This window comes from Pristis pectinata, chromosome 3 (assembly GCF_009764475.1).
Source record: "Pristis pectinata isolate sPriPec2 chromosome 3, sPriPec2.1.pri, whole genome shotgun sequence".
In the NCBI taxonomy this organism is placed as follows: domain Eukaryota; kingdom Metazoa; phylum Chordata; class Chondrichthyes; order Rhinopristiformes; family Pristidae; genus Pristis; species Pristis pectinata.
In genome coordinates, this window is record NC_067407.1 from 93,633,239 (window position 1) to 93,658,256 (window position 25,018).

At 40.7% G+C, this 25,018-nt stretch overlaps 1 protein-coding gene and 1 long non-coding RNA gene across 5 annotated transcripts in view; one reads left to right on the forward strand and one right to left on the reverse strand.

Moving 5' to 3' along the window:
• LOC127568478 (uncharacterized) overlaps nt 1–6,032 on the reverse strand; it is an 84,885-nt gene extending 78,853 nt beyond the window's left edge. The window contains exons 1-2 of the long non-coding RNA XR_007956013.1: nt 5,998–6,032; nt 4,613–4,685 (exon numbers count right to left, since the gene is read on the reverse strand). This is a non-coding gene — a long non-coding RNA (uncharacterized LOC127568478). The remainder of the gene's footprint in view (nt 1–4,612; nt 4,686–5,997) is intronic.
• Nucleotides 6,033–15,682: 9,650 nt separating this feature from the next.
• peli1b (pellino E3 ubiquitin protein ligase 1b) overlaps nt 15,683–25,018 on the forward strand; it is a 31,428-nt gene continuing 22,092 nt past the window's right edge. Inside the window, exon 1 of one of the 4 annotated variants that reach the window (XM_052012272.1) lies at nt 15,683–15,850. The gene's annotated coding sequence lies outside the window, so the exon portion shown is untranslated. Of the gene's footprint in view, nt 15,851–15,928; nt 16,079–17,490; nt 17,662–17,717; nt 18,143–25,018 lie in introns of those variants that run through there. The other 3 variants (XM_052012275.1, XM_052012273.1, XM_052012274.1) reach the window with 3 other exon arrangements.

Sequence of the window (25,018 nt, forward strand, 5' to 3'; positions counted from 1 at the left end):
TTTGGCCGGAGTAGTAGCAATGGAACACATATGTACGGTGTGAGAAAATAACCGAGAATTATTGTATTAGGGCTTGTTGAAACAGTGACTCAATGACTCTCCTGTGCGAATCCCCACAGCATCCAACGACCCTGTGATCTCTATCTCGTAAGCCAATGTTCGAACATCCTTCAAGAGGGTGAACCCTCGCAAGGTGTCAGGCCCCGACGGTGTAACTGGCTGGGTACTGAAATCCTGTGCCGACCAGCTGGCTGGACTGTTCATGTTACTACCACTGGGGAGGAGGTACAGGAGCATGAAGACCCACACTCAACATTTCAGGAACACTTCCTCCCCTCCGCCATCAGATTTCTGAACAGTCCATGAACACTACCTCATCATTCCTCTTTTGCACTACTTATTTATTTTTGTAACTTATAGTAATTTTTATGTCTTTATGTCTTGCACTGTACTGCTGCCACAAAACAACAAATTTCACAAATTATGTGAGTGATAATAAACCTGATTCTGATTCTGAGCCTCTCACTGCTGTGGTCTGAGGTTCCCACTTGATTTAAAAGGGCATCAATCATACCGGTGCCCAAGAAGAGCAGAGTGAGCTACCTCAATGACTATCGCTTGGTAGCACTCACATCTACTGTGATGAAGTGCTTCGGGAGGTTGGTCATGACTAGAATTAACTCCTGCCTGAGAAAGGACCCGGACCTGCTGCAATTTGCCTACCACCACAACAGATCTACAGCAGACACAAGCTCACTGGCTCTCCACTCTGCTTTGGAGCACCTAGACAACCGCAAGACATACATCAGGCTACTGTCTATTGATTACAGCTCAGCGTTCAACACCATCATTCCCTCTGTACTCATAATCAAGCTTCAAAACCTGGGCCTCTGCCCCTCCCTCTGCAACTGGATCCTCGATTTCCTTATCGGAAGACCACAGTCAGTGCGGATTGGTAGTAACGTCATCTCCTCCTCGCTGACTATCAACACAGGCGCAGCTCAAGGATGTGTGCTTAGCCCACTGCTGCTCTCTCTACACTCATGACTGTGTGGCTAAGCACAGCTCAAACACCATCTATAATTTGCAATGACACCACTGTTGTTGGTAGAATCTCAGATGGCGATGAGGAGGCGTACAGGAGTGAGATAGATCGGCTGGTTGAGTGGTGTCGCAACAACAACCTCGCACTCAACGTCAGCAAGACCAAGGAATTGATTATGGACTTCAGGAAGGGGAAGTCGGGAGAAGACACACCAGTCCACATTGAGGGGTCCGTGGTGAAAAGGGTGAGCAGCTTCAAGTTCCTGGGTGTCAACATCTCAGAGGATCTATCCTGGGCTCAACACATTGATGCAATCACAAAGAAGGCACACCAGCAGCTCAACTTTGTTAGGAGTTTGAGGAGATTTGGTATGTCACCAAAGACTCTTATAAATGCTCTGGAGATTGCATCACAGCCTGGTATGGAACCTCCAATGCACAGGATCGCAAGAGGCTGCAGAGGGTTGTAGACTCAGCCAGCTCCATCATGGGTACAACCGAAACCTACCATCAAGAGGCGGCGCCTCAGGAAGGCGGCATCCATCGTGAAGGACCGTCACCATCTGGGACATGCCCCCTTGTCATTACCAACATCAGGGAGAAGGTACAGGAGCCTGAAGACCCAAACCCAACGATTCAGGAACAGCTTCTTCTCTTCTGCCATCAGATTTCTGAACGATCCATGAACCCATTAACACTTCCTCATTATTCCTTTTTTTCACTATTTGTTTATTTTTGTAATTTATAGATGTTTATGTCTTTGCACTGTACTACTGCTACAAAACAATAAATTTCAATTCATATGTCAGTGATAATAATTTTGATTCTCAATTATTGAATGCCCCAGCACCAGTTACCTGTTCGGCTTCTGTGTGCCGCTTAGCTTCATCAGCCGGTTCCTTGGATGCCGCTGCCATTTGTAACTGCTTGCTCAGTGGCATCCTCATCCATTGGTGCAACGCAAGGTTAAACATCATTTTTCTTTTTTTAATTTTAATTTTGGGAAGAGCATAGCATTGGCATTGTCTTCTGTACTGTCATATGGTGAAAATACTTCGAAGCTGTTGTCATTAGCTTCAAACAAAAATGCACTCATGAAGCAATTCTTGATTATCTCCTGTTTTACCAAATCCCAGGATGATCATTGCTTGGAGCATCTACATTGAAGTTTTTGCCAGATTCCAGGCAGGCAATTTTCTTATGGTCAAGCATCTTGTGGTAAAAACCTTAAAAATTTTTAATTATGTTTTGATTTTAGGCTGAGTAATTGAGGTTAAATTGGGTGAGAGAGAAAACAATCATATTAATCTTAGTCCTTGGACACCTGTATGAGCCAGGCAGTTATCCACGAGCAATAGCATTTTGCATTTCTGGAACTGTATATGAAGATCAAGTTGCTGAACCATGAAGTAAAATCTTTATGCCTTTTGGTTTGCTGTATAGCTGTCTGGCAGATGTTAACATGGTTAAAACTTTGCGGTTTTTTGAACATGTTGATGAGTAACAAGCAATGTTTTCGCATCTGGACATTTGGGACAACAGGAAGTGACAACCGATCTTTTGTTTTGCTTACCACCACCTACAGCTTGGCCTTTGGCATAGTGTGTATTTGTAGAAGAGAGCAGTTTCATCTGCATTCAAGTTATCAGTGGGGTTAAATTCTTGAATGGGTATTTGAATACACAGAAGTCAGTCATCTAGGTTTGAAGTGTCTGGAGATAAACTACCCCACAAAGCCTCCAATTGATGAGATTATTTTGCAATTTAAACACAAAAGCAAGTCGTTACTATGATTAAAGTTGTCAATATCTGTTTTCATTGCAAAGCTTTCAGCTTTCTCCACAAAATTTGCTTTTGGTTAAATGAATGGGGCAGCTTTAACTGTATCATACTAAGTGAATACCTTCTTCTCCAATCCCAGATCTTTTGTGTGTTGCATCTCTTGGTGTTACTATTCCATTCTCTGTTGTCATATTCTTCTATAATTTTTCTCAGCATTATCCAGCCTCGCTGTGATTATTATGTTTGACATTAAATTCAGTCTGCATTTTTTATCATCAAGTGCCCTCAATGCCTTGCACTTAGTTTCCAGTTCTTGAAAGTTATTTTTATTCATTGTGGTGGTCATGATTTTCATCTACACTTTAAAGATTAACTTCCCAAAGCAAATGAGTCTTATAGAAATTGAAGCTGTCCTTAATGTGTACCATTGAATGAATTGCCATGCCTCCCATAACAGCAATAACATTTTCCCAACTTAGCTAACATTAGACAAACATTAACCGCCCAAAAGGTCAAAATATATGGGTTATTTCAAATAGAAGACATTGGGTAGAAACAAAGTCTGCTTGTCGATGTGTCAGGTTATCCCTCTTTGTCGACGTTGAGATAACAAAGTGCAAATTGCAAAGACAAATAGAGAAATGGATTGGGACTTCACAGTGAGTCTGACAAAGGCAGGATGTTGACATGTGGGGTCTAAATAAGTGAGCAGCACTGTATAGATATAATAGGAATGAAACCACTTGGCATTGATCTAGGAATAATGTTTAGACGTGGTAAAGGTACTGCCAAGGTAGTACACCTGACAAAGTGTTCCTTGCAAATATAAGTGGATGTAAATAAATTGGAAAATCTACAACAAAAGCCAGGCACAGAATCAAATATTTCAGCCAACGTCCTAGACTTCTTTATCGTGATTCCTGTGTACATCTTATTCCATTGGCGGATCAAGCTCATCTTGGGTTGAAAGGTGAGTCCTTGACATTGAATCCAAACCCCATGAAGTGTCATGGCATCAGATTAAATATGGGCAAGGAAAATTCCTCCAGATTACTACCAACAGCCTCAGCTGATGAATCAATGCTCCTCCATCTTGAATAACATCTTGAAGAAGCACTGAGAGTAGCAAGGGCACAGAATGCATTTTGCTGGGAGAAGTTCAGTGCACAAGGCTACTGCACTGCCGGATGAATTGTCAGAAACCCGATGAACATAATTGCCAGATTAAGTCAATGGCCAATGATTAGTGAACCAACATTAGGGAAGACCTACTTGACTTTACCCTAACCTGTCTGCCCACTATAGATTTACCTCTCTTTGGCATTATTGATGAGAGTGACCACCATACTCTCTTTGAAAAACAAATCCCCAACTTCACACCAAGGATATCTTTCAATGGGCTCTGTAGTACTACCATTTTGTTAAATGGCATAGATTTACAACAAATCCAATAGCTCAAGAAGTGTAAGAAAGTGCTGTGGGTCTTCAATAGCAGCCTGTACTCCACTGCCATGTGGTGTTAAGAAGTGCTTGATACAGCGAAGGCAATGAGACCAAAGAGCATCCTGGTCTCCAAGGCTTACAACTCAATGCAACTGTAGCCATCTTTTCCAATATAGCTACAACACTGCCATCAGTCCACTAGGATTGAAAATTCCTTAGGAATTTCATGTACACAAGAAGCAAGATAAATCCAGTTCAATTAATTACCTCTCAACCAAATTACTCTCAATCACCAGAAAAGTAATGGAGTATCTGATGGACAATACTATAAAGTGGTACTTACCCACCAATAACTTAATCACTTTGTTTCGGTTCCAGGAGGAGTACTTGGCTCCAGTCCTCGATAAAGCCTTGACCTAATCATAATGTGAGAAGTATGATCAGTACATTTACAGATGACTTGAAATTAGTGGTGTTGTTTACAGTGAAGAGGGTAGTCTTTGGCTATAGAACAATATCAAAGAGTAGATGAGATGGTCAGAGGAATCGGACATGGAGGTCAATCCTGAAAAATGTGAAGTTATGCATTTAGGAAAATGTAATAAGGCTAACAATGAATGGGTAGGATCCAAGAAAGTACTGAGGAATAGTGGGGCCTTGGTGTACATGTTCATGGATCCCTGAAGGAATCAGCGCAAGTAGATGAAATGGTTAAGAAGGCATACAGGATGCTAGCCTTCATTAGGCAGAGTATAGAATACAGGAGCAGGGAGGTCATGTTACAACTATACAAAACATTAGCCAGACCACAGCTGGAGATCAGAAGTGAGGATGTTTGCTGAAGAGTAGACTGTGTTAAGGTCCACTTGCAGCTCTTCAGACAATAAAACAGATATGCACAAATGCAGCATGACCTGGAGAATGTTTAAGTGTTATCTGATAAGGGACAAATACACTTATGTTACACAAGTGCCTGGTAATTACAATCTTTAACAAAGGGGCAAAAAACTCCTCTGCAGGGCCTCAACCCAAAACATCAACTATTCCTCTGCCTCCACAGATGCTGCTTGACCCACTGAGTTCCTCCAGCAGTTTGTTTTTACTCCTGGTATCTGTTTGTCTCTGTCCACTTATATAACTCTAACTCCCTCCTGAACATCACGTTACTCCACTAGTAAAATGGTAAAGGATTGCCAACTCCAATCTTTGTCACAGTCTGGATATGAGCCTAACCTGTATGGTTTGGCATGACTTTGAATTCTTTCCACATGCTCTGTGGAAGCGCTTCATCTCCTGTTGCTCTGACCTTTTATGACCTAAAGTAAAACCAGAAACTATTGCTTGGGGAATTGTGGATCTAAAGCACAAAATGTAATGTCACACTGCAAGACCCTGATTCGCTAAATGCAATCTCACTATTCTGCAAAGTATTCTTTTTATATTTTTAACTCTGGAATCACAATTGTAAAAACAATAAAAATTAAAAACTGGTGTACTTTTACTCTCAATCAGTCAATTAAGAACTCAGAAGAATCTTTTTCAATGAATTTATGTTAACTGACATCCCACCAACTTAATCCGTATGTTTGTTTGAGGATGTTACAGTTGTTGGCAAACTGTGGGTGAGAACTTATAGCCACATAATATCATCTTTAAGCAGTAATATAGAACATAGCAATCTTAACAATAAATCAGTAAATTAAAGTATGAAACCAGCTCCTTACATACTTGTTGGTTCAATACCTCAGGAATTGAGTTGGTGGCATTTCACTTCTTCAAAGCTTTTAGTATGTAAAACAGCATGTAAACATTCCGTCTGCCTGGATACTGTATCCATGGTGATGTGACAACAGATCAGAGCCTGTAGCAAAACAACACGATGAAGAACACTGGTTATATTCAGTTCATCTGTTGCAGCAATGGTGTGGTGTAAACATACACATCTGATTGCGGTTCAGTCATGAAACTAGCTAAATAATAAATTGCTGCTTCCAAGGGTTTGAAGTTCTTTCCAAAATATTTTTATGACACATTAAATTTTAGAAATTGTAGGATCCACTGGGGCATATTGATAGCTTAAGATATTTGATTGCATTGTAATAAGTCATAGTCTTTAGGGTGACTATTAGCTTCCTTCCTATTTCTCCCCACCCAGTTTAATATTTGACCGGCCCCTTTTGCAAGCATTGCAATTCCTGATTTGAGAACAATCCCATGGCCCTCAGGAAGCTGTTTCCCAATCCAGTTTAAGACCAGAGGTGCACTGTTTTGCATTGAACTCTGTAACTATATAGTGCCACTATATCTTAATGTTTCCAGCGTGGGTCTGAACAAACATTAATGAATGGATGGATTCTGACTTTACGATGAAGGCGTAGTGACTGACAAAGCAACTAAAGATAATTAAGCCTAGAACATCTGCTTGGGGAACTCCTACAGTCAAGTAAGTTGGTGGGTTGATCAGCTTCAAATGACCAATATCATCTCTCTTTGTCCAAGGTACAACTCCAGTCAGCTGAGAGTTTTTCTCCCAATCTCAGGTAATCTCAATTTTACCATGGTTCCTTGGTCCCACAGTTGATGTTTCATCAGCTGATGGTCACAGCACTGACGTTGGGGGCAATCACTTTTCACTTCTTGTCTGGAATTTAACTTGTGCCTCAAATGAGCTCTGGAACTAAGTGGTCTGAGCAGAACTCAAACCGAGCATCAGTAAGTAAATTACTGGTGAAAAAGTGTCCCTGTCATTGCTCATTCCATTACTTTGTTACTGATTGAGAGTTGATTGATGAGAGAGCAATTGGTTGGATTAGACTTGTCCTAGGTCTACATAGCTTGGCAGCTCTCCACATTGTTGGGTTAATACCAATGTTATAGCTGTACTGAAAGTATATCAACTATGCAAACCATTTGATGCACCCTCTTGGCTAAAGGACAGTACACAAGAACATGAAAAAAATTACCAATTATCTTTAAAATTAGTTAACATGGTTAAATCATAATCAAATGTTGGAATTAGTTGATGCTAAAATTGGAAAATAAGCCTAGTTTAACAAAGGGGCAAAAAAACAAACTACTGAAGGAACTGATATTAAATCCTTTTTCTTTGAGAAGAATTTCAATTGATTGTAATTGGCATTTTAAAATAGTTTATCCATATTGTGAAACAACCATCGCTCCATAATTAGATCATTTTCACATTGAGATAGCAACTAACTGGGTGTACACTTAAAAATAAATATTTCTTGCACCATCTGTTATGAAAATATATAACTGTTTACAGCAGAAATAGATAGTTGTACAGCATTCTCACACCATCCTCCCACAGATAATGTGACTGAGCTTTGCAAACTCTCAGGGGATCACAATTACCAATGTTATTTGAGACTGTAATTGGAACTCAAGTCTGCATTGGATTGCCAAATACCAGTATATATTTGCCAGGCTGCAGCAGTCAATCTGATTTAAAATGTGCCTGATCAGTAAAACCAACATTGTGTTAACAAAGAAATAAGGCACACTTAAAAGTATTGATTTTGATTCGAAAATATCTTAGAACAATCATAGACTCTGAGACCCTACTAATGGGGTCATTCTTAAGTGAACATCACTATTCAGCAACCTTAATGAATCTGGAACAAGAACTTGAAAAATGGAAATTCCAAATTACTTGGTCAAATATTCATGGCAAAAATGACCATAACACCAAAATTAAGTGTGCCTAATTTAGGGAGCATAACTGCATGTTTACACATAGCAACACATTAAAGGTTAATGAATGGTTTAATTCTTTTCTTAAGAATACTAGGAACATTTTGTCCTGAATGTTGACCAATTGTGATTTATTTATAATGTGACCCTAGAATCTTAGTTTTGACGACCAAAAGATTAACCCTTTCAGTTTTGTAACAAGCCTTCTGCAATAGAACATCGGGATTTTGTTTGCAAGGTAGCAAGGTAGTAACTAAACACTCAAGATAACAATACTGTTACTGATCACTGGCAATGCTATATCACTGACAGCTTAAAAATGTGATTTTACCGAGTGTGGTGGTGATATTATAAAGTTCTGTTGCTGTTTGCCTAGAAGTGGCTATAGCTCCAAAGAGCTAGTACTGGCACTATAGATCAAATGGCCTCCTTCGGGGCTGTATAATTCTATGACTCTACTGCGTGTTGTTTATCAGAATCGGGTATATCAGAATCAGGTTTATTATCACTGTCTAATATGACATGAAATTAGTTGTTCTGCGGCAGCAGTACAGTGCAAAGACATAAATTACTATAAATTACAAAACAAATAAATAGTGCAAAAAAAAGGAATAACGAGGTTGGGTTCATGGACCATTCAGAAATCTGATGGTGGAGGAGAAGAAGCTATTTCTGAATCATTAAGTGTGGGTCTTCAGGCTCCTGTACCTCCACCCCTGACGGTAGTAATGAGAAGAGGGCATGTCCCAGATGGTAAGGGTCCCTAGCGATAGATGCTGCCTTCTTGAGGCAGCGCCTCCTGAAGATGTCTTCAGCAGTGGGTAGGGTTGTGCCTGTGATGGAGCTGGATGAGTCTACAACCCTCTGCAGCCTCTTGCGCTCCTGTGCATTGGAGCTTCCATACCAGGCTGTAATCTGTAGAAATTTGCAAGAGTCCTTGGTGACATACCAAATCTCCTCAAACTCCCAATAAAGTAGAGCCTCTGGCATGCGTTCTTCGTGATTGCATCAATGTGTTGGGCCCAGGATAGAATCTTCTGAGATGTTGACACCCAGAAACCTGAAACTGTTCACCCTTTCCACCACTGACCCCTCAATGAGGACTGGTCTGTGTTCTCCTGACTTCCCCTTCCTAAAGTCCATAATCAATTCCCTGGTCTTGCTAATGTTGAGTGCGAGATTGTTGTCGTGACACCACTCAACCAGCCGATCTATCTCACTCCTGTACGCCTCCTCGTCACCATCTGAGATTCTACCAACAACAGTGTCAAAGTTATTGTAGCAGACTATTACATGTGTGTGGGAAGGGTAAATGGCAGGGTTGGCTTGGAAGAAAATGCTCCTCCCTAATCATGGGGCCTTCATAACATTAGCACAAAATGCAGCTTCAATGTATTAGATTTAATTTTGTTCAAAGCTATCCTTGGTCATCTCAACATCCACTTTCATCAATGAGTCATCAAAACCTTTAATTCCTTAAAAGAGAAGAGCATTAATAAACTTATACTTTATCCATTAAGTTAAATGTCCTGAGGTGCTTATTGAAAAATCCTGTTTGAATCTGCAAATTCCTTTCGAACCTTAGATTGCCAATCCTTCCAGATTTTCCCAGTGTCCCAAAAAACTAAAGATGAATATGTTGGAAACTGCTGAAAGTAACACCCAGAAGAAAATTCACAGGTATGTAAAAGAAAACATTAGATCTGCAGGGAAAAGCCTGTTTGACTGAATTGGAAAACAAAATTAATTTAGCTTTCCTAGGACTACAGAAAAAGGGAGAGGGAGTGACAGATTCAACAAAGAACCATAATTAACTATTTATTGTGCTGGGAGTTCATGTGTAGAGGATTTGAGGTTGAAGTTTGCACTTCATTTATTGCTCCAGATTGTGTACAAATTCCACCAAGCATCTGTTTTGTAAACTAACCCGTTCCAAACTCCAGCTCTCTGAACTTGACCAGTCACATTTCAAGTCAATGAATGAAGACATCTGGCACAGTTTAGAAACAAAGGCACAGATTCCCCCTCCTGAAATTCAGTTCTTTGCAAATGACAACCACCCCAGTTGTTGTGTAGGGGTGGCACAGTGGCGCAGCAGGCAGTGTTACTGCTTCACAGCTCGAGCGACCTGGCTTCATACCTGATCCCTGGTGTTGGATAGTGTTTGCGCTTTCTTGCTGTGATGCGTGGGTTTTCCCCAGGTGCTCTTGTTTCCTCCCACGTGCCAAAGACATTCTGGTTGGTATTTCAGTTGGTCATTGTACATTACCCCTAGTGTAGGAGGTAATGGGAGAATCAGCAGGGACAAGTGAGAGGGAAAAATTTACAGGAAAATGAATGTGAGAATGAAATTGATGGGATTGCTCTGAGAGCTGATGTAAACTCAAAGGGCAGAATGGCCTCTGATATCATATGAAATATGAGATGTACAGATTTATATAATAATTGCCTTTTCAAGGAAATTTTTTGAAACTTGCTCCAAATAAGAGTGCTAGACTTTAATGTGTAAATTCCTTTCTCAAAACGTTTTCCTCTTGTGCATTTGTGCTTCTTTCATTCCATTATCGCTTCATGGAAGAAAATAAAGCCCCACGGGATCTAAAAGAGAGAAGTAAATGGAATATAAAATTGCCTCAGTGACAGGAAGAGTGATGAGTGACAGGTGTTTTGTGGCTGAAAGTGTGTTATCAATGAGGTTTTACAAGGCACAGTGCTTGAACCCTTGCTTTTTGGAGTAAATATTAAGGATTTAGACCTTAGGTTGCACAGGTTGGAGACAGTGACCATAACTCCTTGACCTTTAACATAGCCTTGGAGAGGGATAGGAGCAGAAGATATGGGCAAGTATATAATTGGGGCAGGGGGAATTATGATGCTATTTGGCAGGAACTTGGGAGCGTAAATTAGGAACAGATGTTCTTGCGGAGTGCACAACGGAAATGTGGAGGCTGTTTAGGGAGTACCTGTATGGGATTCTGGATAGGTTTGTCCCATTGAAGCAGGGTAAGGATGGTGGAGTGAAGGAACCATGGTTGACAAGAGACGTAGAATATCTTGTCAAGAAGAAGAAAGAAGCTTACCTATGGTTTAGAAAGCAAGGATCAGACAGGACTCTGGAGAGTTGCAAGGTAGCCAGGAGGGAGCTTAAGAATGGACAGGAGAGCTAGAAAGGGGGCATGAGGAGGCCTTGGTGAGTAGGTTTAAGGAAAATCCCAAGGTGTTCTATACATATGTGAAGAGTAGGAGGATGACTGGAGTGAAGGTAGGACCAGTTAGGGATAGAGGAGGAAACATGTGCCTGGAGTTGGAGGAGGTAGGGGAAGCCCTTAATGAATACTTTGCTTCAGTATTCACCTGTGAGAGAGACCTTGACGTTTGTGAGGACAGCATAAAACAGGCTGATAAGCTAGTACATGTCGATGTGAAGAGGAGGATGTGCTGGAACTTTTGAAAAACATTAGGATAGATAAGTCCCCAGGGCCAGAGAGGATATATCCTAGGATACTACAGGAAGCAAGAGAAGAGATTTCTGAGCCCTTGGCGATGATCTTTGTGTCCTCGCTGGCCGCAGTAGTAGTGCCAGATGACTGGAGGGTGGCAAATGTTATTCCTTTGTTCAAGAAAGGGAGTAGGGATAACCCTGGCAATTATAGACCAGTGAGTCTTACTTCAGTGGTGGGCAAGTTATTGGAAAAGATTCTTGGGGACAGGATTTATGAGTATTTGGAGAACCATAGTCTGATTCAGGATAGTCAGCATGGCTTTGTGAGGGGCAGGTCATGCCTCATGAGACTGATTGAATTGCTCTTTGTGATTTTTATAAATGACTTGGATGAGGATGTGGAAGGGTGGGTTAGTAAGTTTTCAGATGACACCAAGGTTGGTGGTGTTGTGGATAGTGTAGAAGGTTGCTGTAGGTTACAACAGGACATTGATAGGATGCAGAGCTGGGTTGAGAAGTGGCAGATGGAGTTCAACCCGGTAAAGTGTGGAGTGATACATTTTGGAAGAATGAATTTTAAGGCAGAATACAAGGTTAATGGCAGGACTCTTAGCAGTGTGGAGGAACAGAGGGATCTTGAGGTCCACACCCATAGATCCTTCAAGGTTGCTGCGCAGGTCGATAGGGTTGTTAAGAAGGCATAAGGTGTGTTGGCCTTCATTAGTTGGGGTATTGAGTTCAAGAGGTAATATTGCAGATCTATAAAACTCTGGTCAGACCATACCTGGAATATTGTGTTCAGTTCTGGTCACCTCATTATAGGAAGGATGTGGAAGCTTTAGAGAGGGTGCCGGGGTGATTCACCAGGATGCTGCCTGGATTGGAGAACATGTCTCATTAGGATAGGTTGAGTGAGCTAGGGCTTTTCTCTTTGGACAAAGGAGGATGAGAAGTGACTTGATAGAGGTGTAGAAGATGATAAGAGGCACAGATCAAGTGGACAGTCAGAGACTTTTTTCCAGGACGAAAATGGCTAACATGAGGGGCATAATTTTAAGGTGATGTCAGAGGTAAGTTTTTTTATACAGAGAGTGGTGGGTGTGTGGAACGCACTGCTGGCAGAGGTGTTGGAGTCAGATACGAGACATTTAAGAGACTCTTGGATAGGCACATGAGTGATAGAAAAATGGAGGGCTATGTGGAAGGGAAGGGTCGGATAGATCTTAGAGCAGGATAAAATGTCAGCAAAACATCATGGGCTGAAGGGCCTGTACTGTGCTGTAATGTTCTATGTTTTAACAAAGAAATTTGCATATGATACAAATGCTGGCCATATGGTTGATGGTGAGGAGCAAGGCTTTAGTCTTTAGGAACATTGAGATGGTCTGATCAGTTGGGTAGAAGAGTGGCAAGTGGAATTTAATCCTGTGAAATGTGAAGTAATATACTTGGAGGGATGTAAAGTGACCAGGAAATGTACAATAAACGGGAGAATATTTAGTTGTGTGCACATGGGTGTTATATAAAACTATATAACATGGAGTTTTATAAAATTATGAGGAGCCTAGATAGAGTAAATAGGAAGGGCCTATTTCTCTTAGCAAAGAGATCAAAAACCAAAAGGCATATACTGAAGTAATTGTTGGAAGATTTGAGGGGAGACGAGGGTAAGACCTTACACCTAAAGGATTGGAGGGGTCTGGAATTCACTAAAAAGGTCGTAAACACAGAAACACTCATTACATTTACAAAGTACTTGGATGTGTTCTCAAAGAGCAGTGACCTGCAGGAAAGTGGGATTAGGTTGGGACGGACACAATGAGCTGAATGGCCACCCGTGTTGTAAATTTTCTATGAGGAGTTCCTAGATAATGGCAAAGTTCAATGCGGAAAACTAGAGTTCTCAGGAGAGCTAAACCTCTCCCCTAATCACATTGATAGGACAACACAAAAGGTGACCCTGTGCCAGGTGGCGTTGGTTGGTTTAAGTCCCAAACCAGAAACCTGAGTGCAAAATACCAATACTGGGGAAATGGTTGCATTCTTTCAACTAAACATTAAACCCAGGGCCGGCTGGATCTCTCAGATTGGTGCAAAAGATGCCTTGGCACTATATGGCACTAAAGTTGGAGCAATTACCCTTGATATCCTGGCAAGTACTTATCCATTAACCAGCATTGCTCTTGCCATTAACACATTGCTGTTTGTGGGAGTATGTTGTATGCAAATTAGCTGCAGCAGTTCATATATTACTAATGATACAATGGTATGTTTTAAATAAAAAAAACACTTCATAGGCTGTAAACCATTGTGGGATATCTTTAAAGAGATGTGAGAGGCACTGTAGAAAAGCAAGTCTGTTTTCAAAAAGTCCTACTTCCCAACCATTCCCTCCATATGCCTGTGTCCTTTTTCTTTGTAAGTGTACAAGCAGTTTCAGAACCTGCAGCATGATGGAAAGGAAGAGGATTTTTCTTTAAAGAACAGGTCCATCAATTAGTTAGGATTTTAGAAGGCTTTTGAAGGGTGGGAGGGAATAAGGAAAGCACAGTGATTTTGCAAAATAAGTTAAACTGCAGATGCTGGAATTTGAAACAGAAACAGAAAACAGCCAGTCAAAAAGCATCTGTGGTAAGAGAACCCAGTTAATGTTTCAGGTCAGGGATTCTTCTTCAGTAATTTTAGGACGAGTTCCAGAGGGGAGGAGGTAATGACTGAAGAAATAAGGTAAACACAGGAAAAATATTTCCATTTGTGATGGAATGAAAGACATAGAAACTAATAAACTCAACAAGGAACTTAGACGTACTGTTCTATGGAAATATACTTACCCACTCAATTGGTAGAACATGAAACTCACTGCTGCAGAATCAGATCAGAATCAGAATGAGGTTCATTATCACCGACATGTGATATGAAATTTGTTGTTTTGTGGCAGCAGTACAGTGCAAGACATAAGGACATAAAAATGACTATAAGTTACAAAAATAAATAAATAGTGCAAATGAGGAATAATGAGGTAATATTCATGGACCGTTCAGAAACCTGATGGCGGAGGGAAAGAAGCTGTTCCTGAAAGGTTGAGTGCAGGTTTTCAGACTCCTGTACCTCCTCCCTGATGGTAGTAACATGAAGAGGGCATGTCCTGGGTGGTGAGGGTCCTTAATGATGGATGCTGCCTTCTTGAGGCACCGCCTCTTGAAGATGTCCTCGATGGTGGGGAGGATTGTGTCCGTGATGGAGCTGGCTGAGACTACATCCCTCTGCAGCCTCTTTCGATCCTGTGCATTGGAGCCTCCATACCAGGCGATGAAGCAACCAGTCAGAACAGTTGTGGTGAATAGCATTGAGGACCAAAAGTCTGAAGGACCCATTTTGGTGCTTCAGATTCTGGACAATTTTATGCAATTTCATTCAATTTTCAAAATTATTATTGAACCTACTAGCACCAACCTTTCAGGCAGGTATTGCAAATCATGCCTGTGCAAAGCTATAGATCCTCAATACTTTTTTATCCATCTGTTTTATTTACTACAATGGATCAGTACATTTAACTCGTGCACTCTATATGCCTTTAAATCCAACCTGCATTGAAATATTCATTGCAAATTGTCCTTTTGTTCTTGTAGGGGACTTCAAAAAAATGGAACCATATTCCCATCCTAATTGCTCTGAAGGGTCCTGACCTGAAACATTGACCGCCTGCTTTTCTCCACGGATGCTGCCTGGCCTGCTGAGTTCCTCCAGTATCGTCGTGTTTTTCATCTAGATTGCAGCATCTGCAGTCCTTTGTTTCTCTTCCCATCCTAACTGCAGCCATCATTTTGAAAAGAAAATCATGATTTTAATCTGCAAAAGTACTTCGTTGGTTTATGTGATGTAACGTACAAATTAACATCTTTTAAAAAGCCACCAGCCATTTGTCCGCACAACATTTAAAAGTATTTCTCATTGAACAATTAGGAGAGCCGGGAAACAGAGTGAGAGTTGCAGCCAATGTATTCATTTGTACTTATCGCAGGTTTTGTCGATCTGGCACAGAAAGTTATTGCAATGACATGAGAGTGCAGCTCCACCAGTTGCTGCGGAATTCAGTGCAACAATTTGAATACACGGGTCTGCATTGGCGTCCTGAGCATGAACTACAGCTCCCAGGATGCCTTCTTGCGGTGGGTCCGAGTGGGTTTTCGGCTTGGATAAGGAGGAGCTATGCTGGTTGCTGGAGAGTGTGGTGGGTGGGGAGGTGATGTAGGGATGGGAATGGTTAGAGGAGAGAGGCTTCCCCTCCCGCAGGACGAGAGTTTAGTTGAGGGGCGGAGAGCTCGGCGAGACAGTAAGAAGGAATGTGCTGCGCTTTCTGCTGTCACGATTGAAAGCGGCGACCTGGGTTTGCGCACAAAATTACGCACGGACCAAAATTCTAATCGGGTAAGAGGGAGATTGGGTAACATTGCACAATAGATCGCACAGAAGATTGCACAACGGAGTGATCATGTTTTAGTGACTGCAGATGATAGTTTTAAATAACACTGCAACTGGCGCTGGTATTCCCTCCGATTCAACCCAAATGTTGCCAGCAGGGCTTTCATTTAATCTCTGTATTTATATGTACAAGATGACAAATGCATTAGGCGTGGGTGTTTCATTACCTTCAGAGTGAGTTTATACTTTAAACCCTTCCCCGTGTAGGATAAGTCGGTTATAAATCGCGTCTGATAACGTCTATTAATTGAATCCTTTGAAGCGCGCCTTGGTGGGTTACACAAAGGCGAGTCTGGCTCCCGGGCAATGACAGGCTTGAATTATAAACATGATTTATTTTCTGTGTTTGATCAGTGTAGAGTGTAAATGCTGTATCGTCAGAGCGACTGAGATCTGAATCAGTAGGAGTATGTTGAGGAAATTTAGAAATAAAATTCCACAAGTACTCCACAAGCGGATGATTCATGGTAAAATTGAAATCATGTTATTTCCATGCTATTCGCTTCCTCGTCTTAGTCAGATCCTCGGTCGAAGATGACTTGTTTCCACTCCAGTTCTGTGTATTCTGAGAGGTGGCTGAAGGTGCCAACATGGGACCCACAGACTCTGCCACAAGTGGGGGCAAGAGGTAGTTAACGGGGTAGGGGAATTGTGTGTGCATCTGGGAGATGTCTGTTCCTTTCGCCATTTACAGTGGACTTCTGTGTGATCGCAATGCATGTATTTATTTCCCACGCCATCCTGTACGCTCCTTCTGCATTTTGAGTGCTTATGGGCCAGGGATTCCCATGAATCAGTGAGGATGTTACACTTTTTCAAGTAAATTATGAAGGTACCTTCGAATCTTTTCTCAGTTCACTAGTGTCCTTGTTGTTAGTGAGTGTTCTTTGACCAGAAATGTTAAAGGCACTTGTGTATTTTTTTGGGAAAAAATATCACCTTTATATTGATAAAAGTGCTTTTAGATTAGTTTCAAGAGCTTCTGTGAATAAATAGGCTTTCTAGAGTCAAAGGCTGTTTCTGTAGATTGGTGGCGGACTTGTAGACCTAAGTAGCCTTTGTCTTAACCCTTACTCATTCCAATGTTACTAATCTGATTACTTAAACAGGATTTCTTTACAAGCGATCCAAACTCTATAGTTATGGGAAAGATAAAATGTGGACATTTGTATAGCTTCTCGAGTTCTTAAAATGCATTTATTTGCAAAACATTTTAAATTGAGGCTATATAATTTTTGGAAGGGGACTGGTTCAAATGCAGTTTGTGTTTTGGAGGCAATCCTAACAAGCTACCAAGTAACCTATGGTAAAAGATGCAACTTTGCCTTGGCTTCACGCACCAATCAGTGGAGCATGACTTTTGAGCAGGTGCCAGTCTCCCATGCCAGTCAGCGCAGAAAATGAGGAGGTTTTTCGCAATGATGTAATTTCCCAATGTGATGCCTGTCAGTGCGGGAGATAGGAACTTCGCAGGCCATCGGGGAAAAAGGTCAGTGGGAAAGGAGGAGGAGGAGGAGGAGGAGAGGGCGCGGCCTTTCTGTGACGTTGCACAGTTGACAATAAAGGCGGGGCCTCCGAGGGACGCCGGACGGCGCCCTGCCAGACGGGGCGGGGCCTGCGTCATGACGTCACGCGTCGACCGGCCGGCTGTCTTTGGGGAGGTTTAAAACAAAATGGTGACTCGGGCTGAGGTTTTCTGTGCGAGGTCGTGGTTTTAACTTTAACGTAAAATTACCGAGGGGATTTATGGCGCTCTGGTATGTAATTTGAATTATTGTATTTCTACTATGCGTTAGAAAGTATAAATTTTACGTTAGGATTGGCGTGTAATTGAACGGCGCCAGTTTTGATGCGGACCGCTTTGTGTTCGCGGTAACTCCGCTTCTGCGCAACGTCCGATCGGGGAAGATCGAGAGTTGACGGAGTAATTCTCAGATCCTGATGAACCCCCACCCCCCATACGCGCACGCCTCTTCTCGTTCCTGCCTCGGCTTCTGACACCTTCCCCTAAAACTGCTCGGATCTCATGTGAACCGTGGGGAGAGGCCTTTGGCCTCGGGCCCGCGGCGGGGGTCTTTGTCTGGATGTGGGCCTCGCCTGAGGAACCGTGTTTGCTGAACTTCAGAGTCCACGGTCCCGAGAGTTGGATATTACAGCTGCCTTACGATGCAAGTTTGTTATGCTCTTCACGCTTACGGATGTCGAGGATCGTTTTCTCCTAAGGCTTCATACATTCAAGTAAAATGCTCAATTATTGGTTGTGTTTAATATGCCATTGTGTTTATTGTTGTATTTATTTAAAACATGGGGAACAGAAGCAAGCGAAAATATTTGACAGCAGTATTTTACTATTCTGGAGAAAAAATCAGTGCTTTTTCAGTACTTCATGACACCCAGAGGACTTTAAGGCAAGGAGATAGCCTTGAAATGTCACTTTTTAACGTGTAAAACGTGATGAAATTTGGCATATTTTCACACCATTGTCACAATGACCAGATAATGTCTTTTAGTGAAATATTAAAAGATAAATGTTCATGCATCGTAAGGATAACTTAGCTTTTCTTCCTCCAGTATTATGAGATATTTTCAGTTTGCCCAAACAAACAGCTAGTGTTTTGTAACATCTCCTCTGAAGTGGGATTTGAACCCACAACCTTTTGAATATTAAGTCACGTGCTACCAAGTGATCCACAACTGTCACCTGTTCTTCAGAGGTAGAATATTGGAATTCAAGGTAGAAATTCACTACAACTTAATACAATTTAAGCTTTGATATGAAATCTAAAAGATGAAGCTATTGATTTGTATGGAATATCAGCTTTGCATGTATGAGTTGCTTGCTTTTCCCCATTGATAAAGGCATAACTGCACTTGTACAATATTGATACATATGGATAATTAGAGGGCTAAACTATTGGAGATGGGAGCCAAAACAAAGTGAATTAATTGGCAAGTTTTGAACTTAGAAATAATGATTTCTTTACCAGGATGTGTGATTGTAGAAACTTGTGATTTGATGCTATTAACTAACTACTCTTGTAATAGTTATAAATAATGAAGGACGGCCCTCAGAGACGTCAAGTTTCATAAAATTTCATAGTTTCAGTTCAGATATGTACAGGGAAACCACATGTTGATTACCAGTTATTGCCAAGCCCCAGCTGATTCATCAGTTCCAACATCATTTTGAGCATTATCTAACAAACTTGGAGAGGACACAATGTGCTCAGGAAGGGGAATTTCATCATTTCGTAAGAACAGTGCTCTACTGACTGACTTGGGTATCAAAACGGGTACAGAGCAAGTGAGAAGAGAACTAATGAGGGGAAATAGTACATAATTAACTGTCCTCTCCAATCTAGCTGTCATTGATTCCATCTCACTAGGACTATTGGTAATCATCTGCCATAGAATCCTTGTGGAGACAGCTCTTTCATGTCGAGAATATCTTCAGTTCTATTCCTCCCACAGATGCTGCTCCACCCGCTGAGTTTCTCCAGCAGATTGTTGCTCCGGATTCCAGAATCTGTTGTCTCTTGTGTCTCCTTCAATTCTATTGCGTGGCTTAACCATCTTACTAAATGGGGTATATTTATAATAGGTAGAGCTGCTCAAAATTAAACTTCCATGAGGCACTTCCTGAGTAGCAGACCTCATGGTCCAGCTCTTCTTTTCTTCTACCATTATGCCTGGAGAAGAATACTAGTTCAATGGAATGCATTAATAAAAAAGCCAGAATTTCGTAATGGCTTACCTAAATATGAAGTACTAATTTGATGAAGGTACAAATAGAATTACGCATCCCTAAACAGTGGAAGTAAGCTACAGTCAGTCAAGCTGTCGCACAGTCAACAATAGATCAGATCAAACCACTACAATTTTGGCTCTGTTGTCCTGAGTTGTGATGGGCAATTAAATGACTGAGGAGGAAGCTCTATGAATATTAATGACAGTGGTATGCAGCATTGAATGCAAATGATGAGGCTTTGGTTGATCCATCTTGATAGCTTCCCGAGATTCCCTACCTTGCATAAACCAATGGAAAATTGGCCAGTGTATTCTGCCCATTTTTGGGGGGGATGGTGGGGGGAGAGAGCAGACCAAGATGACATCAAGTCTGTTGCCACGCTGTCAATCAATCCTGTGTTATCAATTGATAATAAGCATTGGAAAATATTGATTTGATTTTGGGTTCTGCCAGGGACAGGTTTGTTCTGACCCTCATTAGCAGCTTTGTTCCCAGCATGAATTAAAGAATTTGGGTGACAGTGACTGCCCTTGTTGTCAAAGTAACGTCTACCTGAGTGTGGCATGTGGAATCCTCACTTAGTTGAAGTCAGTGGGATCTATTGAGAAAACTGCATTTGGTGAAGTCATCTTAGCACAGCAGAGATATATTTGTGGTTGATGGAGACCAATCTCCTTGGCCCATGAGTCCTTTTCCTTCCAGATAATGTAGGTGGAAGCATCTTCAGCTACTTAATCAGTGACCTTCCCTGCATCACAAGGCTGGGAATAGGAATGCTCACGAGTGATTGTATTCCATTCCTTTTAACAAGTTCTTAGATAATGAAGCAGTCAGTGCCAAAATTCAATAAACCTTGGACAATTCTTGGGTTAGAGCTTTATTTAAAGGTTTATGTATGGAATACTAATGTGTACAGTAATATTTGACCAATTCTCATGCAACCAGCACCCCTCTATTCCCCATGAATGCATGTTGGCTGAGAATATACTGTATCTGGAATTTAGAAGCTAAAAGATGATTAAGACTGTCAACTGATAGGATAGATATTTATTGTTGGTGAATTCTAGAACAAGGGGATATAGTTTTAAAAATTAGCACCAAGCCCATAAAGTCTAAAGTTAGGAAATACTTCCACCCTCTGCATATACAATTTTGAATTGCCAGCTGATGTTGGTGTCAATTTTAAATTGTGGTCGTTGATTTTTTTAAAATCCATGTATAGGATGGGGCAAGATAGTATATGGAGTTGGGTCACAGAAGTCATAGTCTCACTGAATGATGGAATGAGATTAGGTCTAACATGGGACAGATTTTGTTCCCCTCTCCATGCTTAAATTCTGAAATTGAAGCAGATAACTTGTGTATTTAATAGTGCAGTTGTAGGCTGATGAGCAGTCTACAGGTGTTCTGATGAAGGGTCTTCAACCTGAACCATTAACTGTTTTTCTTCCCACAGTTGTGGCCTGACCTGTTAACTATTCCCAGCATCTTCTGTCTATATTTTAGATTACCAGTGTCTGCATTTTTGTTTTATTGTCATTTACTAGTTAATAATTAATGACCTAAAGTTTTGTGTTTCACTAGACTGGAATACAGCAGGAAATGCAAACTACTTAAATGCAACAGCATAGAATTTGTGGAATTGCTCTAACCTGTGTTTTCTTTTATTCTGAAGATGAAAGCTTTTGAAATATTTATGGCCATGAACCCCAAACATATGGACTTGCGAATATGGAGTATTATTTCCAGAGTATTCCAGGTGGTTTAGATTAGTTGCAATAAGGACTACTTTAAAACACTTTCACCATTACGGTAACTGATATCTTTGCCTTCCTTCCATTGAGAAACAATTAGATTTTCTTTGGCAATCATAATTAGTGTTTAGCAGAATTATATCGAGTTTTGTATTCGATTTTTTTTTCAAATTTGTAAAAGGATGTAGCATCTTTGTTTATAATACCAAAGTGCATTTTCATTGTAAATATTGGTGTCATTCAGTGCACAAATTATTTCATTGGGAATGTATTTGTATGAATTCTCCAAATTGCATAAATCAATTTTGAGAAGGTAGTAAATCTAGAAGCTCAGCTCCTGACTAGGAGTTGTTCTGTACTGTAATGTCTCTTGCACTTTTAAGATCATTTGATCAAAATGGGTTTCTTTGGAGTAAATTTGGGGGCACTTTAACAAAAGCTTGCAAGTTCTTTGATTTTTTTTAAAAAACTGTGGAGAATCACTGACAGACATACTGGAATATACAGAATGTGGGTGACACGAGAGTTTTATTATAGGAGATTTTGCAGATGTTCCAGGATCAGGCGATAATTGTTATGGTCATTCTACAGTTAATGCTTTCCATTGGGCCTCCAGGAAAATTTATTATACTATTGTGTAACATATTTTGTTAAAAAGAGATGAATTAATTGTGTTTTGTGTCTTAATAGGAGTAATATCCAATAGTCTAGAAAATCTGGTTAGTATCACTAAAATTGGGAGTGTGCTGGATTATGAGCTTTACTGTAAATCAGTGAAGAATTAACCTCACATTTAGGTATTTTTCTTTTACTGTGATTTGGCATACCCATATTTCTATAAAGATGCAGTATTTAAGGTTTAAAAATGTTTCAATAATTTAGCTAATAGTTGAAAGTAATGTTTCTTGCTAGATACCTGATCTAAATCCAGGGTTACTGAGCACCAGTGAGGCAATGTAATCAGTCTTTGTGCTGCTAAAGGATTGAAAGGAGGGGGGATTTTAAAATGATCTATCATCATTCCCGTGACAATTGCCACTCTTTTATCACAGCTAGAGTTTCTGCAGATGGTTTGGGGATCTTCACTGTCCTTCCCCCTTCATCAAGGTTCCACAAAGTCAAGAAGTCCTATATCTAATATTTCTGGTTTCAAAAAAAGTCACTTTTCACTAAAACAGGCTTCAACGTTGAGTCTGTCTATCTGGTCTTGCAACTCTAATTTAGTTTTGAAATTATTTAAACCTATATTTTGTATTCTGTGATTGATTAAAGCATATCTTGCCCAGGTAGCCGTTGTTACTTAGTGAATCCAGGCACTGCAGCTTGTGTGCATTCTACTCCACCAAGGAAGATGTTGAATTGGTTCTTGTCATCCTTTGGTTTGGGAATAGCGTGAAATTTATGATGTATATCATCAGGGCTTCACTGTACAGGTAATGATATGTTCAATGACTAGTCAAAGCCTCCTAAATAACAGCTTGTATTATTAGTCATTTTAATTCTTAGTTACTAGTGGAATTTTGTTCTAATGGAAATGCAAAACAAGCATTGAGATCAAATTATTCAATTTGCACGTGACTGATGCCAGTATTCTAACAAGGACAGTGCATTCAATGAGGAAAAGTGCAGCTATACTGTATTTGGATACAAATCAGAAATGGTTGGCATCGAGTTTAAAGCTGATTTTTAAGGCACTGAGTACCTTGAGCTCTCGTGAACCCCAAATTAATTTTCCTGTGCTGAGTGAACTCTAATTAGGGAAGTAAAATTGCCACAGTTGGCCTCACTGCCTCTGTGTTCAGGAGAAAATTAGCTGGAGTTCCTGCCTGTTTTGAATTTGGTAACTTCTGCAGGAAATAGATTAAAAAAAATGCTCATAAATCCAACAATAGCATTTGACTGTGGTGTATTTTGTAATCTTGTTGTCTGTGGAAGGCAGGAAATTTCCATTTGGGAATGGCGTGAAAGGGGAGGCGAGTACCTATGAAGGGAAAAAAGGAGTAGATACAAGCTTCTCACATCAACATTCTAGTATATCTTAGATTTCTATTCAAACTGGGCTACTTGGGATGCATTTTAGAAAATTTACAATGGGCATGTTTGTGCAGGTGCTCTGAGGAGGTACCCCATGCTGCCTGCTTTTCGGACTTGTTGATAAGGCTGAATTATCTTTTAATTCTTGTATTCTAGTACTTCAACCACACGGCCATTCTTCATGCAAACCATCCCAGGTTAGGACAGTTCTATTCCTGAGAACTTTTTGGAACCAGAACAGTTTGCAAGTCAGAAATGCAGCAGTTTGGCAATATATTTAAAAACAGTGGCCAACCAAGGGCAACATGTAGTTAAACCTGGGTGTTTAACTCAACTATTCAGATATCTCCGCAAGATGCAATGATATTACCGCAAACAAAGTTCTCACATGGCAGAAGTCATCATTCTCACATCAACCGGCAAATCCATCCCACCAATCTCCCGAATCCTTGTTCGTATGTACGGGCTGTGCCTGAGTTGGACATTTGTAACCTCAGGAGGGACCTATACTGTGTTTATGTTCATGTGCACATCTTTCCACCGGGTGGAAGCAGGAATCACTTTCTCCTTAACCCTTCTCTTTCTCCCTTCTCACAGAGGAATACTGAGGTAAATAGTGGTGCTCCTGCTGCAACCTGGGCAGGGATTAGTTAGTTCACTGTGGACTGGAATTCCATCCTGCCAATTTACTGGCTTGTATTTTGAACTGGGCTTTTTAGGTTAGGTATTTGGTATAATAATTGCTGTACATCAAGAGTATTTGCATTCACACTTGTGCAAAACCCATAAGATGACAAAAACTTGTTTTTAAGAGAATCACAATATTTACTTCTGTTTACAGAAATGAACTGGCAAATAGGGTGATGGTGGTCATGTAAAGTCAAAAGTGGATGTACTTTAAGTTAAAAACAGAGTGCAGAGTATACTTGGTGTCTCTGGAGACAATATTTTGCGTGAATCTTTGATCAAAAACTTTTGGTTGTCTTTAGTCTTTGCACATGGTGTTGCCTCATCCACACAGTGCAATCTGAAGAAATTTGTTAATTTTCTGTGTACTTCCAGTGTCTCAGAATAAAAGCCACTGAGCACATTGAATCTTGTGCCAAACATAATACATTATCCTCTTTGGTTCAACAGTCACCAATATTTTTTAAAAATTATGTATTGGATTTGATCTGTTGAGACTTGTCTGGTGTTGTTTTAAAATGTTCTGTAGAAATACCTTGCAACATATTTAAAAAAAAAATTATTCTATGTAATCAAATTTCAGTTCACAATGGTGTATGTCCTATATATGGAACTTAATTGGACAAGTGTGAAGTGGTGCATTTTGGGAAGTTAAACCAAGGCAGGACTTGCACAGTAAATGACAGGGCCCTGGGGAGCGTTGTAGAGTAGAGAGAACTAGGGGTACAAGTACATAGTTTCCTGAAAGTGGTGACATGAGTAGATAAGGTAGTGAAGAAAGCTTATGGTATGCTTGCCTTCATTGGATGGGGCACTGAGGACAAGAATTGGGAAATTATGTTGCAGCTGTGCAAGACGTTGGTGAGACCGCATCTGGGATATTGCATGCAG